The sequence below is a fragment of the Electrophorus electricus genome, chromosome 5 (assembly GCF_041902795.1).
Source record: "Electrophorus electricus isolate QZ-2024a chromosome 5, ASM4190279v1, whole genome shotgun sequence".
Lineage (NCBI taxonomy): Eukaryota > Metazoa > Chordata > Actinopteri > Gymnotiformes > Gymnotidae > Electrophorus > Electrophorus electricus.
The window spans coordinates 27,100,861-27,115,163 of NC_137501.1; the positions used below are offsets into that span (position 1 = coordinate 27,100,861).

The 14,303-nt window shown below is 37.3% G+C and overlaps 1 long non-coding RNA gene across 1 annotated transcript; it reads left to right on the forward strand.

Moving 5' to 3' along the window:
- Positions 1-60: 60 nt before the first annotated feature.
- On the forward strand, positions 61-4,238 carry LOC145657901 (uncharacterized). Its single transcript, XR_014123849.1, has 4 exons — positions 61-225; positions 1,893-1,973; positions 2,403-2,431; positions 3,445-4,238. It is a non-coding gene; the product is annotated as an uncharacterized LOC145657901 (long non-coding RNA).
- The last annotated feature ends 10,065 nt before the right edge of the window (positions 4,239-14,303 follow it).

Consider the following 14,303-nt stretch of genomic DNA (forward strand, 5'->3'; position numbering starts at 1 on the left):
CTCTCTCTCTCTCTCTCTCTCTCTCTCTGTGTGTGTGTGAAGCTACCAGCTAGATTCTCCTTCACTGCCGTCCGGAAGCTCTGTTCTGGAAGTGCTTGGCTTGTTTTTAAGAAAGCTTAGGGAAGATCTTGTGAAAGAGGGTGTGTCAACATACCTCCGCACACAGTGTGGGAACACGCACACACAGCTGGTTGCCCATCCAACGCCCATCAACGAGTCAGACAGGTATAACCATTCATACTGATCTCCTTTTTATCTCTTTGTGTATGTCTCTCTCTCTCTCTCTCTCTCTCTCTCTCTCTCTCTCTCTCTCTCTCTCTCTCTCTCTCTTGCTTTTTAGTTTTTTATTGTTCTTCTTGCTATTTGTGTATTTAAAATACTAGGCATCATTATTCTTTTATATGTGGTAAAGCCCTGTGGGTCAAAATACATTGGTCTAAAAGTGTTGGATTTCAATTGTCTAGTCATTAGGTGTTTCTGGTTTCACCTTTTTCTGCCATTTTTGATCATTCCAAGCACCTTGGTGGACAGTGAAGTTAGTCATTATATGAGTGTATGGTGACATAATATGGATGTATGGTAAATATGGATGTATGGTAAATAAGACACATTAGAAGGAACACATGAGCTTTACCTTGAAGTAAAAAAACACTAAATACTTTAGGAAATTTTGTGTTATAATTAGTTGTGCAAGAAATAATAACATTTGAGTAAAACTGAAAGATTTACACTGGAGCTGTGCGAAAACATAATGGCCCGAGTGCTGCAGGGCGAGGAATAGGACACACAGGCTCTTTCGATGCAAACAGACGTTTATTAAACACGCACAAATAGCACTGGCACTCACAGGAAACAGGTAAACTGAACACAAGTAACAGCTTACAAACATAACATGCAAACAATAACGCGAACATAAACGGGAACAAGAATAATGACCGACAAAGACGCACACTCCCACAGAGGTTTAAATACACAAAGACATCACAAGAATAACCCGGTGCTGGTATGAGCTAACAAAAAGGGTGTGGTTCAAACAAGATGATGAACTCCCCCCCCCGCGTCCTTCCCGGAACTGCGAACTCCAGGCTGCCATGTACACATATACACAAAAATACACATAACACTTGGCAAAGCCTAGTGCCCAGCCAATACCAAGCAGGCTAGGAGCTGCCAACAAAGGAGGCTTCTCAGTACTTGAGGAGGAAAGGCAAAGTCCATACCTCTCCCAGGGTAGTCCGATAACGCTCTGTGGTGGGACCACCGGCTCCGATGTGCAGCAGCGACCACCTCCTCAGAGGGACCCAGCCTGAACACAAGACATCTCATACACAAATGCACCGTGGGTGCGCACAACGAGTAGATGTGCCTGTAAACAAACAAAAGGCATGGGTGCGCACAACAACAAATAGATGCACCTGTAGACAAACATAAAGGCACTTAGACATATTGCCCATTGGAAGGGCAGGCACTGGAGGCGTGCCCTTGGCTCTACCGGACACACAGAGGGGCACGTCCACTCCTCCTCCCATCTAGAACAAGGTCAATCATAATAATGATTCTCATGTCATGTCTTGACTTACACCAGGTAAGAAACACCACACAGTTGTTAAATATAGAGTGTTCAAGTTATTGAGTTTATTTCCCCCTCACTTACCATTTTGTAAGACTAACAACACAGAAATGCAAAACTGGCTAAAACACTGCTAACAAAACTCCTGCAGAAACCCTGAGTTCAGCTGCATGACAAACCTGACTTGGAAAATTAACCACCTTTTTGAATATCATCCTTGTTTTATTTTAATCCATCTCCAAAATACTGATGTCACTTAGCTTAGTCATAACCTAAGGTTTGCTGCCATTCTTAACACAATGTGTGCGGTATGTTGGATCAGGTATCAGCGCATCGAACAACAGATGGCGTTCCAGACATGTGGAGGTGGTGGAAGCCCTGAATGGAATAGCCAAATGTGAAGGTGATAACAGCTGAGTGATATATATAGCACTCTTATAACCCTCAGTGTATGTTATAACAAACAGAGATTCACAACCAGCTTTAGCTTTAAAGATAACCAGTACAGAAACACATAGTGACCATGGGGAAACAGCATATACAGTAGCTACTGAGAAAGTAACTTTTATTTCATATATAGTAACTCATGTACTGATGTTTAAATTCTAAATAATGCATATGCTTACTAACAAGTCATGGGTGTCATGTCTACTTCAAGTGCATAATTGCATGTGTGCGTCATCAGTGAGCTTCCTTCCTCTTTTTGCCAAGCTAATGTTCATATCTGGCCTCTGATGGATTCCCAACTGTTTTGCAAACCTGTTGTGGAGGAGAAGTGCTGCTTCTGCTGCTGTTACAAACTTTTGCAAACGTTTCTTGTCTGTGTTTACAGATGGTTCCAGGGATTTAAGAGCTTACAGTGTAAGTGTACCCCCCCCCCCCCCATTTGCATATTGTATGTTTCCTGAATTTAATCCATCTGTAAATTCAATATGAGTTTTGCTACATGGACTAAAGAAGGAGAAGTGATGGCTCAGTGGTCAACATACTTTACTACTAATTAGAGATTTGCTGATTCAAGCCCCACCACTACAAATCTGCCGCTATTGGACCCCTGAGCAAGACCCTTAATCCTCAGTTGCTCACGTTTTATTCAGTCATAATTGCAAGTCACTTTGGATAAAAGCATCAGCTAAATGCTGTAAATGTAGAAAGAACATTTATTTTGGACTCACTTTCCATTAAACACAATCAGTGACACAGAATTTAACAGGAATAGCCTACTTTATTAAGTACTAATATATTGCGTTAATTGCTAATATACTGAATTAACACAAATATTAGTATGTTAACCCTTTTTAAAAGGGCAGTTAAATACTAACACTGTGCCCCTCTACACAGTCTGACATTTACAATGTTGAGAACAAACTGAGAACTGTAACCATGTATTTACCATCACCCAAATATGGGTTAGTAAGAACATCTATAGCTACATAACAAACAAAAATGTAACAACACTTAGGCTACATGCATATTAACTACATTGCATCGATTGCCTATTTTCCTGAGGTTGAATGTAGGTGTTACAGACAAAAAGTGGGACCCAGTTCTACACATTGGCTTTGAAATATTCATTGCTTTAGAGGGAATTGGTGAAGTAGCTAAAGCCTCCCCATCCTGCGTAGGTATAGCATGGGCTGAACGAAGGTGCCCAGGAAGCACATGTTTGTGACTGCGATCAGCAGGTTTCTCTTGAGTACTGGGTCAGGGATCAGTTGTTTGATAGAAGAAACTACAAACAAAGGCATGTAATTCAGCAGCAGTTTGGCTTGAAGCAGGGAGATGATAACAAATGCTCTTTTCTTTATACTGCTGCCCTGTTCCCTCTCAATATCCTTGCCTCCCTGGCTGTCTCCTGGCCTGGGACGTTTCAGCACGCTGAGGACAGAGATGTTACAGAACAACTGCAAGCACACAACGGTAAGCAGGACTGCCACGAGTGGGAAAGAGCTGTTCAGGAAGAACTCTGCAATCCGACAGGCCAGGGATACCAGCCACAGCAGGAGCAAGCAAGCCTGCTTATATCTTTGAGGGTGGAGCTTCAGTAAGACAACGGGTCGCACCACTGCCAGGTAGTGATCGAAGCATATGCAGCACTGGAACAGTGGCTGAGTGTAGAGATTAAGCTTGCATATGAAGAAAAGAACATTGTTCCAAACATTGTTTGAAGGTAACGCTAAACAATGAAAACATGTGAAGAGGCTTATGAATACACTGGCCTGGTCTGTGCAGTAAAGATTCAGTGTAAATAATTTGTTCTCCAGGGAGGTGCAAGAGCCATATGTCAGCAGCCATACAGCCCATAACCCAGTGGGTAGTGTCAGCATCCAGTTTAATGTCCCCAGCACAAGCATCAGTATGACCCAGAAACTCCACGGGCATGTTGAACACAGGCTGCTGGTAGTGTTGAAGGATGTGATGTTCTCTGTCATTCTGGCCTGCAGTGGACACATTGCTGAGGGGTATATCATAAGTAAACAGTTTCATTAAATGATGTGAGCAGTTTATAACACTTTTAATGAGAATGAATGAACGTCAACTATTGTTCAATATGACATGTGATACATTTACAGGTCTGCTTGTTCGCTGAAATTTCCTTTCATGAAATTAAAAAAAAAGATAAAATAGCCTCACCTGCTACAGAATGCTTCTCTCTAATTAAGCAGAGTGTGTCCCTCCAGAGAAGTTTAGCCTTCCCTATGCTTCTTCTGTTACAGATGATGAGAAAGTGATATCAGCAGAGAAAATATAAAACATTGTCCTTTCAAGACTATGTTTAATCAGTGTATAAATATCCTAGATTCTTTAGTCACTATGGTGTATGTTAGCTCTTATACCCAGACTGTTCTTTTAAAGCTATTTTTTACTTTGTATTGTATGCAAGCATGTATTCTTGAGAACAACAAAAACTAAAATAGTCTTACTTAGCTCTGTCAAACATACTTTACCATGTGGAATAGAACAGAAAAACATCTATTGCACATATTAAATCTGTACTCTGTGTGGGTTTGTCCACTGGAGCTTCCTCCTCAGTACTGGAAAGACAAAAGGACCCGTATACCATGCATAGATAAAACCCGCAAAAAATGCCAAAATAACCTTCCTACAGAAAAGCAAAAATGCTGACAAAAGTAAATAAAACCATATAACACTAAAATAATACTACATAAATCAAAAATAATACTACATAACACCAATATAATACTATACAACAACAAAATAATACTACACAACACCAAATCCAAAGGTTATAAACTGAAGTGCCAAGTGCATAAAAGCAGAAAGACAAAAACAGCCACTGTTAGGGTCTTATGGACCCATCTACAGATTATTACAGTATCAGATGTTTCTCATTTTATAACCAATCAAGTCATCTTGAAAAGACTTTACTTGCCAGACACAAACCTAAAGAAAAATGACTCCTCTCCCGTTTAATACATCCTCTCTTCTGCATGTTCAGCTGTGCATTTGAGGCTGGTGCCTATTTCTGAGTTCATTCACCTCTCTACTGGCGACACCACCTGCGTTATCTTTTACAGTCATGGCAATCGCTCTATAGAATGTGGTCGTTTATGCAAATCTGGAGCATTATATAAGCCTTTTTGGTGAAGACAACAACAACAACAACTTTATTTGTATACCACATTTAAATACAGAAGGTGGTAACCCCTGCACAATTTGATCAATTATATTAGATGTGGATTTAAACAAATAAAATGGATTACTAAAAGCAAATGCTAACAAAGACCTAAAGATATGTCATATACAATAAACTAGAATAATCTAAAAGAAGATAAAGGTATAAAACTGTACAATAAAATAGAATAATCTAAAATAAGATAAAGACCTAATGCTGTACAATAAAATAGAATAATCTAAAGTAAACTAAAATTAATCAACTAGGAGAATAAAATAATTAAAATAAGGAACAACAGAAGACACAATGCAACTGACAATGAGACAGAAAGAACCGAGGCAGACCATCTGACGGAAAGCATGATCTTTAAAGGTACTCAAATGCCTGCGGAAATAAACTTTGTTCTTAGATTGGATTTACACCTGTTTGTTGTGGGGGATAGTTTGACGAAGAACAGGACACTGTTCCTAAGTTCTCGAGCACCACAGACAAAGCTCGCTGACCTTTGAACCTCAACATATGACATTGAAGAACTAGAATAATTTGATGAGTAGATTGCAGGGTAGCCAACTTGTAGCCAGTGCAAGGATGCCACTAAAAAGCTCTCCCTTTTCTTGGTGCCTGTAAGAAGACTCACAGCTGCATTTTGAAGCAACTTCATATGTGACAGGCTTGACTGAGGTGTTTCCAGGTAGAGGGAAGCTCAACTGAAGTGTTTCCAGCTAGAGAGAATTGCAGTAGTCTATGAGAGAAGACATGAGGTCATGAATAACCATTTATTTCCAGGTCCTTAAAACATAATGAGGTGGTGATGTGGACTATCTTTCTAGCTTAATTATAGATGCAGAAAGTGTGATATTTACAAATTAAAACAGAAGAGTTGCAACAATGCAGTTAAACTAATCTTTTGAAGAAAATACTCAACATTGCCAGTCTGTATTACTGCTGATTCAACACTGTAGGTGTTAACTGTGTTCTGAAGATTCTTCTGTGCACACATCCTGCTTGGATATTCTATTTATTTAAAATCCAATATCATTGCAGGACTTTTTATAAAGATTTGAATTAAAAAGCTGTAAAATAGGATAAGAAACACAGAACCACATTATTATACACTTTAAAAGCAATCTATTTTGCAAACTAAAAAATCCCAAAAGTCTATTTTGCTGTCTATATTCCATTTTCATTCAACAGTCCACACATATAGGGTATTCACGATTTTTTATCTTTCTATTTCACATCTTGAGGTGTCCTGTTTGCTTGAGTCTCTTAGTTGGTGCCCTGTGACAGCCTGACTAACAGATGATACACAGATACTTGGCAATATCCAAGCACAACTGTATACATTTCTCAACAAGAGTCAACAGCTAGAGTATACGGCATGTTATGTACCTCTGGCCCAGGAGAGGAAGTTGTTCTATTCTGTTCTCTTGAGCATTTGTAAGTGAGCTATGCCAAACATATGCTGTGTTTTCCAGCATATGCCTTACTTTGCCTTTAAATTAAATAAAATAAAAAAGCCAATTCCTTATCATTGACTTAAATTCCTTAAAGCAATGCAAGACAAACAATTTCAGTTTTACTGAGTGTACCATGGGGTACAGTCCCAGTGAAAATCATCCTAAATACCGATTCCCAAAACCTTTGTTGTCCATTTCTTTTGTTATTCTATGTTGTACTTAATCAAAATTATTGTACATTTCTGTTAACTTAACTGATAAAGTCACATACATGCATAAATCTGAATTTACTGAGGGGACTGCAGTCACAGACAGACACCAGCAACAATCCTTGGTGCATAACAAACTTTTTTTTAAATAAGTTTTCCACTTTTCTTATGACTCGGTTTCTTAGCTCAAGTTATAACATATACAGCAGGTGACTAGGGGGTCACCAAAGATACACACCAAATATAAAATCAAACCAACTCCATTAAAAGTCTGTTTGTACCAGTAGTATGTTTAAAGGCCTGTGAGCAGATTTAACTGGCCTGTGAACAATTCCTGTGTACTGAAGATGAAATCCATAGAGTTCTGAGGTAGTGTGTAAGCCTTTTAAGAACCAGGACACACCACACTGTCAAGGCGCTGTCTGCTTACCCGGTGTAATATTATCCCACAGGTCAATGGATGGTTTGAAATATGCTTTGAGGGAGTTTTTCAGGCTGAGTATGTTCTTAGATTCCCAGTGGTCTGCATTATAAAAAGAGCATTGCTGGCAGAACAAAATAGCCACCTGTCAATCAGTTACTATTAATCATTTTCTCTAGAAAAAGCAGCGTCCTAATACAATAGAAATGCACTTCACTACAGTGTTATGATTGAACTTAATTAACTGAATTAATTAACCATTCAAAGGACATTTTCAAAATATAGCTGATTAAATATAGTTGAGCACTGAAATATGAGATGTTACATCTAAAATAGTAGACTGTAAAAAAGCTCTGCTAGCAAAAAGTGGTGCATTTATGAGAAGGATTTTATGCACAACTGTGGTGCCCTGTCAGAGAGACAATCATTCACATTCATAACATTATAACAATCTTGCAAAGCACAGTGGCATAGTGACAAAGTAAATGGAAACTCTTTCAGTGATGGATTTTGACTACACCAACAATTAGTTATATAATACAAACAAGCTGTGAGTCATTGGGAAAGGGTTCACTTTGGTAAAAGATGGAATAACTATGCCTGTACCTAAATACACAAACATTGAACCATTTGTTTGACGCGGTTTGAAAACTCTCCCTCACACCTGCACACCAGCTGTGATATATGGAAAGAGTGACATCATAGAACCCTGGGAGAATACATCTTTGTTTGTTTGCTTGTTTGCCTGTTTTCTTGTTTTTAATGTTGGTGAAGCATTATTGTTAAAATGTGTGGTTAAATGTACCTTTCAGTGATGGTTTATCACCTCCTGCATATTTTGTACCTCCATTGTCTTGTATACAAAAGGGGGCTGGTTGTAGCAACCCAGCAGCACTATTGTGATCTACACATGTGCTGAATATGATACTAAAAACATTAGGAGGCAGTGCTTTTTCAGAAAGCATCACTGCAGCTACTGATACTGTCTGGATTAAAAATATCGGCAGATTGCAAAAAACGACTTTCAAAGCCTTCTGCTTGGCAGCTCTCTTCTCAGAGGAAGAGCCTGGTTTTGGCCTTGTCAGAACTCTCAGAATTGAGAAAAACAAATATGGAAAAATATATGCACAAAATAACGTGACTGCTGAAACAATGTAAGGTGCATTTAAAAATGACTTGATGAACAAAATGCCATCGTTTAGCGAATATAGGTATACCACGAGCGATCTGACTAACTGATCGGTCATAGAATTGTACTTCATGCCACAGGGTGAACCTCAGCCGGGTTGCGCTCCAAACACACGCAAAACGGAAAGTAGAAGTGACAAGTCATGCAGAAGCCCATGAGAAAGGCTAAAGCTTGTACCAGTCAAAGCTTCATCATGGTCACGTGACACATGTTGAACAGAGCCGTAGAGAGCAAGGAGAACTTCAGCCATCGCCAGACTCAGGGTGAAGACCACAGGCCTGTCCAGTCCCCCTGCTTGAATGACGTGGATGGCAGTATTATAGAGGTTTGGTAATACAATGGTGACTATAGTCAACATACATTCTATAAGAAATTACATACATAAGCATATCTTTTCTTATATTTGTAGCAGGTTTCAATCAAATCTCAAATATGTAATGACTTCATGAAATTATTACACATATAATTACACACAAATTATTACTCATGAAGCCTAATGAACTAGTCTTTAGGCTAGCAACTACATTTGAAAAGGGTTTTGTGATCAAAACAAATGTGTCCTCATAAAAGGTATTAGTAATATTTGAGATAAGCAGTTGAAAAAAAATGACTGGATCATTCACAATAAACACTGCACAAACAAAGCACTATATAAGAGACTGGGGAATGCAGAGCTCTGCAAACACCACAGTCTGCTGGAAGATTAAAAACACATGCATCTCATTAAAGATGTCATGATTTATGAAACAAATAGGAAAATTCCCTTTGTGCTGCACACCTTCCTAGAGAGAACGGGCACGTGCTACAGAGCTACTGTAGATTAAATTCAGCACTTATAATTTGGTATTGTTTGTTATTGCACTTATCATTTTCTGATATAGATCTTATTTTGCACTTCTAGATATCTGCACTGGTTCCTGTATTTCAGCAGTTCTATGGGATCTTGGACTCTAACCTACTGTACTGGTTAGGATACATTCTATAAGTAGATGAGCACTTTTGTAAGTCACTCTGGATGAGAGCATCTCCAAAAAATGTCAAAAAATGTAAATGTAAAATGTAAGTGCGGTATGTAAGGGAAAACATAAGTAAAAAACAGTGTCCTGCTAGAATAACACAGCACATTCAGTTGAGTGGGTGATTTTAGATAATTTAAATCATTTAAATAATTTAAATACATGGATTATTGTCATGAGTGAATGGTCTGAATACTTATGCAAATGGAAATTTCAGTTTTTTTTATTTTTGAGGAATGCGCAAAACATTCCAAAAACCAATTTATGTTGTCATTGTGGAGTATTTATATATATATAACATATAGTCTGATGAGATGGAAAAATTTTATGATGCATTAGAAAATATTTTAAAGATACAATTCCAATATGTGGAAAACCTGAAAGGGTTTTAAAATATTGTTTGCACTGCAGTATTAAATATTTTAACAGATGCTTTACAGAAAGAAATCAGCTTTTACAATTAAATCACTCACACAAATACACTTGTATATACACTGTCTATTGCACAGTGCCCACTTTCACATCATCTATAACAGAATGAACTATGTCTTTTTTATTGAGCATATTGTACAATGTATATTGTTTAGTGTCTCTCGTACATCTATTTTCGAGAGTCTACTGTGGAGTCTATTGTATTTTACACATCTTTTTTTATTCCTTGTATATTTTGTATATTGTGCTCTGTGTGTTAACTACACTGCAGTATGGACCTCGTATTTAAATGTTCCTCTCATATGCACACCATGTATTTATTTGACAATAAAAGCAATTTGATTTTATTTGAAACCTGATACTAAGTTCTTTTGATGTTTATCTGAAGACCAATATGGGTATGAGTTGGTTATATATTTACTTGATATAATAGTTTTTATTATATTTTGTTTTTGAAAAATGTTTACCTGCCCTGGGTCTGCAAAAGGAAATTAGCTTATTAGCTAACTCAGATGCAAAGCATCTTTTCTCTTTTGAAATCAATCTATTTTGCACATGGTCCCTTATAAAATAAAGAAAAACTTTAAAAAATAAATAAACTAAACTGAGAGGGTAAATCACACAATAAAAGCTTTGATATGTTCCTGTTTTGGTGATGAAGACAACAGTTTGAAAATCTGCTTAGACTGAGTCTGGATTTAATTCAGATGACCATGTGTTGTGAACCGCAGAATTAAATAAGATATAATAAGAGTAATTAGCATTTGTAAGTACATTTTAACTAAATGTATTGTGTAATAAGCTTTTAACATTTATATTTATAAAGCAGACATCTGGATTTTACAGAAATGCACTTTAACTAGAAGTATTTCATTACTATAGGTATGGTACTAAAGGTAGGTATGAGTGAAAAATAAATTAAATAAAAACATTTTTTTTTAAGTACCACAAGTTTCATTAAGTAGTATTCACATGTAAACAATAAAATATATATCAAACAAATATTTGCATACATGTATGTTTTTAAATTAATTCATTCATTTAATGAGACACCTCATTCCCATTCCTTTGCACACTGTAAGAGTGAGACTAAAAAAAATACTTTCCTTTTTCTCGTATTTTCCAAATATTTCCATATCTGCTGATACATATAAAGAAAATGCCACTGCATTGTAAGCATTATCCACTGGTTTGCTTTGGGTCTAAAAGAATAAGAACTGAAAACATAATACACACAGCAACAGTTTGTGACTTTTATTGTTACACACAAAGACAAATACACAATTGGATAAATGCTGAAAGATGGTGAAGAGTCTTAACTACAGCTCAGACTACTGAAACTGAATTGATGGAATTAAATGAAGTACATGAAGTGAAAAATATTGTAGTTTAACAATATACACATATATTTTCAGAAGGCACTAAAATACACAAAAGAGAAACTAAATAACCAAGTACCCAAAAAAAGGGAATGCAGCAAACATAACAATGTGATTTTAAAATACACACAACTAACCAAATAGGATTTAAACACATGCAAATATGCATCTGCAATATTATTTTCAGACCCTTTCATGTACAGCTTTCAAAGCATGAAAAACAAGGATGTGGAGTAAAGATCAAAATGTTGAACTGTTATAAATAAAACTGGGACCTGATGAATCCATACATGTGCATGGAAATGAATTAATAAGTTCATAAATACAGTAACTGTTGTGTTATGTACAGAAAAGCGTCACTGATACATTATGATGAATAATAATTCATTTTAGTTAGGATGTTTTGTTTGATTGGTTGGCTGGGTTTTTTGTGTTTGTTTGTTTGTTTGTTTGTTTGTTTTTAATTCATAATGATTTGATTAGAAGGGTTCTGTGCAGAGGAATTCACTTAAACTGTCACTATGGAATTTAGCTCAGCATGAATGCGAAATTCTCAAAGCCAAAGGCATATTGTTAAACACAGAAAGTTATTGGACCTGCATTTGATTTAATTCCTGTTTGAGTCCTGCAAGCATATTTCCATGTGGACTATTCAGAGGCTGTCCATCGAAGTTTCCCTGTCCGGTGAAGGAAAAGGAAAGGCTGTACAAAGCTACCCATCACACAGAAGGAGAAGCTCAGTGGCCTGTACACACACAGGAAAATACCAGAGGGAATTAAATTGGCTATGACTGCAGCAATCAAAACAGGAAGGTAATTAAACATCACCGAGACCTGAATGATTAACACAGATTGTGACGCTCGCTTTTTCATCAGACTGCCTTCATTAGTCTTCCTCCTTCCTGTCCCTGGAGCAGGCTGCCTGAGCACTTTGATAATTGACACCGTGCAGAATGTATCGATCACTAAAATGACTGTGAAAACGGCGCAGAGTTTGTAGAACTCTATCTTTAAGAAAATGTATATGGACATGAAAATAGTAAAGAGCCAAACAGTGATCACAAATGTTACCCTGTATCCCAGTCGTCGGTATTTAAAAAACACCGCGGGGTGAACCACAGCCATGTAGCGCTCCACACTCATTCCACACTGGAATAAAGACCGCCCGACGAAGTTGAAAATATAGAGAAACCAGCTGTAATTGTTGATAAATGCTATTTTTAACACGAGGTAGTTGAGGACCAGCATCTGTGACAACAAACAGTGAATGATCTCGATCATAGCCAGGTTGAGGGCAAAGATCTCCTGGGCTGCCAGCAGTCTCCAGTCCTGGAGAATTAGCACCAAAACCCAGAGGTTGGAGAACAAGCCCAGGACACTGTTGCTGACTTCACATGTGATATATACGAAGAAGGCAGGAGTCCTGCAGTCGAACCAGCGGAAGTCGCTGCTGTTGTCATGTGAACTAAAACTTGCAATATCCATGGTGGACCTTCAAGATGAAGAGTTCACTTCTGTTTTGAGGTAAACCAACATGCAGAACTCTGTAAATAACACGCAAGAAGGTTTCTGAACCTTGTGTGAGAGAACACACTGTATTCAAATAACTAAACTTTTTTAAATATCTGTTAAAGATGTGTGAAGCACCAGAGATAAGGATTGTGGTGGGTTTTTTTTAAGATACATATAGCAAGTGTTTGTTTTCTTGAGGCATACAGGTCATCTACCGGAATTCCACAATCACATCTCTTCTAAATTCTATATAATTTCAGTCTTTGTTTTTCCCCAAGGAAAAGGGGGGAATCTATTTGGAAATGATTTGCATTATGGCTCTATGCTATCTGCCTGGTTATGTGATTCTTTGGGAGGAAGTGAAAGATATTAATAAACCTCCTATGCACACTTAACATACAATAAGTGTTGTGTTCAAGTGGTCTATGGGTATATAAATATCCTGCTTGAAATTAAATTACAAATTGGATGCCTGAAACATATTAAGTGATTTTTCCTGCATTAAATGCAATCTCTCTTCTTTTATCTAAACAGTATGATTTCATGCACATCATTGAAGAATCCCAGCTCCAAAGACGTTTTTTTTATATCTTGTTAGTTAAGGTGATATTGGTGGTCATATTGTGCTCTGTTCATCAGTATCATCATTTTTAAAACTAGATTTGTTTTCTTCAGTAATTTTCAATCAAATTCAATGACCTTTCCACACTTCTTAGAAATCTTCAGATTTTTCTGATTTTTGGATTTCCACAATCCAATTAATTTTCGTTTAATGTATTATCCTGATTCACTTATAAATACATCAGGTTAAGAAAGGAAAATGTTATGTTACTGTAGCAGGCCAAGGAGGAAACAACCACGCTGTTAAACTACGTAGGATTTGAAGCTTTGCCTAAATCTTGGTAATACAAGTTAGGTCATCTGTGTAGTCAAATATATAACATATCAGAAAACTCTAAAAACCAACAAAGAAAACTTCCTGGCTATTTAGCAGAATCATAGGAACTTGATACAAGTTTCACTGTGAAACAGAAGCCTTACATGGCCAGACCTCTTATTTGTCTTAACTTGAGAGATGATACCATAAAAGCCTGTCAAACATCATCAACAAAAGCTTTTGACTGTAATATCTAACATAGCCTGTCAGAGTTACCTTGCCTTGCTACAGTCGCCGTCTGGAAGAGAGCTTCGCTGATGCGATGTAGTAGTGTGGGTCATCCAGTGATGCACATCTGACAGCGGATAAGAAGATTTTTAGAATCAACATTCTTCAATGCTGTCACAGCCTGGTCATTTGCATTTGGAAAGCCTTGTTGATATTGTCATCTAAACTGTGATCATCATGGAAAAGACTAGGCAAATGTTCAGCCACCACAGAAGCATGGTGTTTTGTACTTATCTCTGTTTACATTACTTCAATCAAATGTATACTCTCTACTGCCATCAACTAGACACTAGTCCAGTTAAACAGTTAATCA